Here is a 6,757-nt window from a genome sequence, read left to right as displayed (position 1 = left end):
GGATACTACTTATACTATATGTATACTACATATATGTGTATATATATATATAAATATATATACAATGGAATACTATTCAGCCATAAAAAAGAATGAAAATTTGTCCTTTGCAACAAAATGGATAGACTTGGAGGGTATTATGCTAAGTGAAATAAGTCAGACAGAGAAAAATACTGTATGATATTACTTTTTGTGTGTGTGTGTGTGATGTGACTGTAGCAGTCTTATATTTGAAACTCAAGGAGGAAACAACTGTGTTCCAAAACACCTAAATAAGCAGGTCCGAACAATGAAGGCATTTTTTTAAACTGCCACATTCACTCTGAAGCCCATTCATCTCCTTCAGCATCCCAAAGATTAAGGACATGTTCTGCTTAGCTATATAGTAAAGTGGCAAACACGCTGCACCACTGACATCACAGGACAGTTGCTTATAAAACTAGACTTCTGACGCTGGGGTCCAGCTTCACTTTCTCTCCATCTGGGAGGGCAGTTGTCTGAGCAACCTCTAGATCCTGCTCGTACTGCGCTGCCAACGCTGAGTCCATGACCACCCCTGGCGGGGCGAGAGCTGGCATGGTGATGAACTCCAAGTTAGGGTCTCCCACCAGTTTTCTAGCAAGCCAGAGGAAGGGCTTTTCAAAGTCGTAGTTACTTTTGGCAGAAATGTCATAGTACTGAAGATTCTTCTTTCGGTGGAAGACAATTGACTTTGCCTTAACCTTTCTGTCCTTAATACCCACTTTGTTGCCACCCAACATCATGGGGATGTTCTCACACACTTGTACCAGATCTCTATGCCAGTTAGGCACGTTCTTGTAAGTAACTCTCAATGTTACATCAAACATTGTAATGGCACATCTGAGCTTGGATATAATAGCCATCTCCCAGTCCACCAGATTTCTCCTGACCAGCTGCATCCCACACATTGAACTTTATAGGTCCTCTGTTGGTATGGAACACAAGGCGATGGACCTCAACACCCAAGGTAGCTACATACTTCTTCTCAAATTCACCAGATGACGTTTCACAAATGTAGTTTCTCCAGTACCACCGTCACCAACCAATACAAGTTTGAACTGAACTTGGGGTTCTCCTTGGGCAGCCATCGTGATGTTACTTCTAGAAGCGTCTCCGTGCCTGTCTGACTGAGGGCTGGAAAGATGGCAGAAGCCTGTATGATATCATTTATATGTGGAATCTAAAAAATATAACAAACTAGTGAATATAACAAAAAAGAAACAGACTCATAGATACAGAGAACAAACTGGTGGTTACCAGATGGGAGATGGAAGGTGGGGGAGGGGTAATATAGGGGTAGGGGATTAAGAGGTACAAACCATTATATATAAAATAAGCTACAAGGATATATCATACAAACCAAGGAGGGACTTCCCTGGTGGTCCAGTAGTTAAGACTTCACCCTCCCAATGCAGGGAGCACGGGTTTGATCTCTGGTGGGGGAACTAAGATCCCACCTACTGCATGGCGTGGCCAAAACAAACAAACAAAAAAAACCACACAAAAAAAGCACAGGGAGGGCTTCCCTGGTGGCGGAGTTGTTGAGAATCTGCCTGCCGATGCAGGGAACACAGGTTCGAGCCCTGGTCTGGGAAGATCCCACATGCCGCGGAGCAGCTAGGCCCGTGAGCCACAACTACTGAGCCTGCGCGTCTGGAGCCTGTGCTCCGCAGCAAGAGAGGTTGCGATAGTGAGAGGCCCGTGCACCACAATGAAGAGTGGTCCCCACTTGCCGCAACTAGAGAAAGCCCTCGCACAGAAACGAAGACCCAACACAGCCAAAAATAAATATTAAAAAATTAATTAATTAATTAATTAAAAAAAAAAGCACAGGGAATATAGCCAATATTTTATAGTAACTATAAATGGAGTATAACCTTTAAAAATTGTGAATTACTATACTGTACACCTGTAACTTATATAATGTACATCAACTATACTTCAATTAAAAAAATAAAATAAAAACTAAACTAAACTATAAAAATTTTTTTAAATCAGAAGGAGGCACTGGGGCCCTCAAGGGGCTCACCTTGGAACACTGAGTAGAACCTCTGAGTCCTAAGCAGACAGAGGAGTGGGTGTGTCCGCCCAGCAGCTGGGGGTGGCCTCCTCAGGCACTCAGTGTCTCCACACCTGGGGCCTTGGCCTTTGGTGCCAGGCTTATTTGCGGTAAGAAGGAGGATGGCAGTGGGAACAGAGACTCTGCCTGGTCTGGGCACTGTGGCTGTCCCAGAAAGGCACCCACCTTGCATAAAGGGGAAACTGAGGCCCAGAGTCTCACTCAGGGTCACAGAGCAGTGCAGCAAAGCCTGGATTAGAACTCAGCTTACTGTCCCCAACCTGGTTGCCCTGAACCCCTTTCCCAGGCAGCACTTTGCAACATCTCAGGGAGCAGGGCGCCCGGGCCAGATCACCTGTGTTCCAAACAAGCGCTTCCCAGACATGGGCCCTTGGGCGTGTGGTCTCATTTCCTCCAGATCCAATCTCCGCCTGCTCTGTGCCCAGGGAGGTTGACACCTGTGGGCCGCATCACCTGGGCCCTCTTGCCCTCTGGCTTCCAGGTGGGTTTGGTAAGTGGGAGGCACAGCTAGGAAATCAGAAGGCAGGGCGGGTGTGAGGGGGTCGGGAAGAAAGTCTGGGTACTCACGCCTTTTCCAGGACTTTCACCGCATCCAGTAACACTGCTCTCTCCTCTCGCCTCCTCTGGCTGAGGACGGAATGGCTGCCCACTGTTAGTGCTTGGGCCATCCCTTGACCCTGCCCCGCCTCTGTAAATAGTCCCTTCCTAAACTCTCTTCAGTGAAGCCCTCTGACAATATACTGTTCCTGCTGGATTCCTGACAGGTTCCACCTCTCTACTCTTTAGTTTCTTCATCTGTAAAATGGGGATAATAGATAGTTCTACTTACCTCATTAAGCTGCACAAGGTGAGGATTGAATGAGTTAACACGTGTATGGAACAACGCCAGATGTAGCAGTGAGTGCTGTAGAATATAAAATAATAATAATACTATCACTGTCATGCTTCCTTCCTTGTGAGCTCCCAGTGTACTGTGAGGAGAGAAAGTGTGAAGCCAGGCTTGGAGAGAGATACCTGACTGTCCAAGGCCATCTCCTCCAGCTCCAGGCTGCTTGGCGCTTCCATGGGACCTTTGTCAGCCTGGTTGTTTAGCCTCAATCCCTCCAACTCAAGTGGAACCAACTTTCCCTAGGAAGACTGGAGTCAGGGGAGATGAAACCAGAGCCCCATTCCCATCCTGACTCTTCTCCAGAAAACTCAGGTTCCTGAGAAACGGAGAGGTAGGCACCCCACCATTTCGTGGGGCTCTGGGGATCTGGTAGAGGTTGAGAATGGTTGCGGTGATGCATTAGGGGTTTAGAGGGAGAGGGTTGATCCCAGGGCGGCTGAAGACAGAAGCAAAAATCCCAATCTGTGTTTCCAAACCTTGTTTCTTTGCTACTCAGGAAATCCTTCCTCAGGGCTCACTGCCATCCTGCTTCAGCTCCCAGGACAATTACCATGACACTGGGGGTCTTTTCCAGCTCTCACCAATGCACCGGGAGTTCCAGTAGCTTTGGGAGGAGGAAGAGGATCTCTGTGGCCCTACCCAATCCTGCATATGACTGAAAGACGGGAGGTCTGGGGGTCACTAATGGGGGGTCTTATGGACAGCTGAGGTTGCCAGTGGGGTGAGGTTATGAAGAGGCTGAAAACTGACTAATAACCTGACACCTCCCTGGACTGCCTTGGTCATACCTTCAGGTCAGATGTGATGTGGTGTGAAGAAGGGGTAGGTGCTACTCTTCTCTGTCTCCAGAGCTCTCTGGGGATAAAGGCTTAAACCAGATGCAGTCATCTCAACCAGCTTCTCTGATCCTTGCTCTGGGAAGTCTTCTTGGCCCACTCCCAGCAACCTTAACCCCTGTCTCTTCTCTGGAAGCCCCTTTGAGGAGTGATGGACTTTTGCCAGGCTTCCTCACTGTGCTCAGAGCCAAGGAGGCCTGACTGGGTGAGGGAAGGGAGGACTCTGGGAGTCCTGATAACCATCTGGACATGGTCCACCGCTCACCTCCATGGAGACACCCCACCCCCACCCCATAGCCAAGGAAGTACCTGGAATGTCCTGCCTCCCACCCTCATCCTTTGCCTCTCTGCTCAGGGTCACTGCCAGGGCCTGGCTGGAAACAGATGAGATGGGGGGAGTAGGGAGGAGACTGGCTTAAGCAGGGAGGCAGGCTGCAGGCTCTGGTCTGAGGGAGCTCCTTCCTAGGAGAGGTAGCCTTTAGCTACCCAGGGAAGTCAGCTCCCCAGTTCCAAGTCAGGGGTGGAGAAGGGAAACTGACCCCGGCCTGTGGACAAAGTCTCCCCTTTATTGGACTAAAGGTTTATAGCTTGAGCCACCTATGGCCCTAAGAGGTGCGGGTGTGCCCACATACATGTGAGGCTGTGTCTGCTGTAACTGGTGAAGGACTGGAGGGCTTGTGCATTTTTTCTTAGTTCCCCAACCAAGGATTGAACCGGCGCCTTCAGCAGTGAAAGCTCGGAGTCCTAACCACTGGACCACCAGGGAATTCTGGGGGCTGGGGGTGTGTGTGCCTATTCACACAAGTGCATTTACACGCTCACTCACTCACTCACCAACACACCCAGGCACACTCACTTCACATTCAACCCACCTATATTCATACATGCACACTCATACTCTGACAGTGACTCACACTCACCCATACTCTGGTGCTCAAACACACTTAGATACATTCCTGTACACCCAGTACTTCCACATTCAAACTCTGACGCGCACCTCCACTCCATGGCCTTACACACACATACTCTTACAGCCATGCACGCTTAAGTACACGTCAACACACTCACTCACAGTTGAATACACACTTACCCAGCTCGAAGGCACTCCTCCTTGCAGGTCGCCAGAAGCCACACATCTGTGCAATGAGTCTGATGTGTGTGTGTGGGTGAGTGCAGAGACCGGAGGTAAAGAGGTGGGCATCACAGGGGTCAGGATGTGGGCTTGGGAAGCCTTTAGGTGTTGAGGTCACAATCCAGATTTTCAGGGCAAAGGGTCAGGAAGCAGGAGGTTTAGAGAATGTGAATGAGAGTCCCAGTGGCTGGGCAGGGCACATAGTAACTGTTGACAAATACTTGCTGAATAAGAGAACAGCAGGATTGACTAAAACTCCCCATTTCCAGTTGGTAGAGCTGTCTGTCCGTGTCACAGAAGTTTAGAATCCTAGGCAACCAAAGAATCAGGGCCATCTCACCCCGTGAAGTCAACGGCTCTCCATCCTCACTGCCATCCCCCAGAGCAGGAGTCTGCGTCTCAGATGCAGGTGACTTCAGACATAGAGAACAGACTTCTGGTTTCCAAGGGGGAGGGAGGTGGGGAAGGGATGGAGTGGGAGTTTGGGATTAACAGATGCAAAGTATTATATATAGGATGGATAAACAACAAGGTCCTACTGTATAACACAGGGAACCATATCCAATATCCCATAATAAACCATAATGGAAAAGAATTTTTTAAAAATCTTGTATTCCCCAGCCTTCAGAACTATGAGAAATAAATGTTTATTGTTTAAGCCAATAAATAAATAAATAAATAAATAAATACAGGTGACTTACATGAAGCTACTAGGTCAGGCAGTGCCAGTCCAGACCTAGGGCCCAGTCTCAGGGGAAGCTTCTAAGCCCAGTGACACTTGAATGAAGACAGAAGCCACAGCAGGCCCAGCTGCTTGGGGATGAACAGAAAGTGACTAAGCTCTGGCCTGTCCCAGGGATTTGGGCCCTAGCCAGGAAAGATGGAGACCTGTTGGGGTCCCCTAAGGTATACAGGATCAAGAAGACCAGCAGAAACTCTGCAGAAAAGCCCCTGGAAAGGTCTCATGTATAAAGTAGTACCTCTGGTCTTTCTGCCAGAGGGCTTGGGTTTAATTCATTTGTTTGCTTATTATTTCATCAAATATTTATTGAGGATCTTTTTCATGCCAGGTTGTGGTAGATACCAGGATTACTATAATGAGCAAGATATATACAAGATCATATAGGATGCATCTGGGTGCACAAAAGAGGAAATCTGACTCGATCTGATTTGGGGAGCAGTGGTAATTCATTGGCTCAGAAAACTGAAAAATCAGAGGAAAACTTCAGGTGAGGCTTGATCCAGCACTTATTTCCATTCTGTTTTTCCTCTCCTCCTTCCATGAGGCGTCAGCCTCATCCTAAGCCTGGATTCTCTTATGGTTCCAACATACCTGGCTCCAGGCTACATGCTTCTTGTTAATGTCCAGCAGGGAAGAGGAAGCATCATTGTCACCACAGTTCCAGAAAATACCCAGAGGCACACTCTGATTGGACCAGCTTGGTTTCATGCCCAGCCCTGTGTCACAAGCATGGCCCAACTAATTGGATTAGCTTAAGTCACATGTTCCATCTCTGGCCCCAAGAGAGATGTCAGCTGCACTTGAACAAAATGGATTACCAAATGGAAACGAGGACTGTTAGGAAAAGGGAAACCAGAGCCTACCAAATAGTTCCTGTCTTCACGGAACTTAAAGATGAATTAGTGGAGGAGACTACAAATACAATCAAACAGGTGAAATTGGGAATTGGGACATTTTACCAGAACAAAACATTTCTACGGGACTGGATACATAATTTGTGGGGCTTAGCGTAAAATGAAAATGCAGGGCCCTTTATTCAGAAATTATTTAGAATTTC

At 47.9% G+C, this 6,757-nt stretch overlaps 1 pseudogene; it reads right to left on the bottom strand.

Moving 5' to 3' along the window:
- Positions 1–431: 431 nt before the first annotated feature.
- LOC137770967 (GTP-binding nuclear protein Ran-like) lies at positions 432–1,124 on the bottom strand (annotated as a pseudogene).
- Between the last annotated feature and the right edge of the window lie 5,633 nt (positions 1,125–6,757).

This window comes from Eschrichtius robustus, chromosome 10 (genome assembly GCF_028021215.1).
Source record: "Eschrichtius robustus isolate mEscRob2 chromosome 10, mEscRob2.pri, whole genome shotgun sequence".
Classification (NCBI taxonomy): Eukaryota; Metazoa; Chordata; class Mammalia; order Artiodactyla; family Eschrichtiidae; genus Eschrichtius; species Eschrichtius robustus.
Note: the sequence above shows the minus strand (reverse complement) of the source record. Positions and strands in the feature narration are given on the sequence as shown.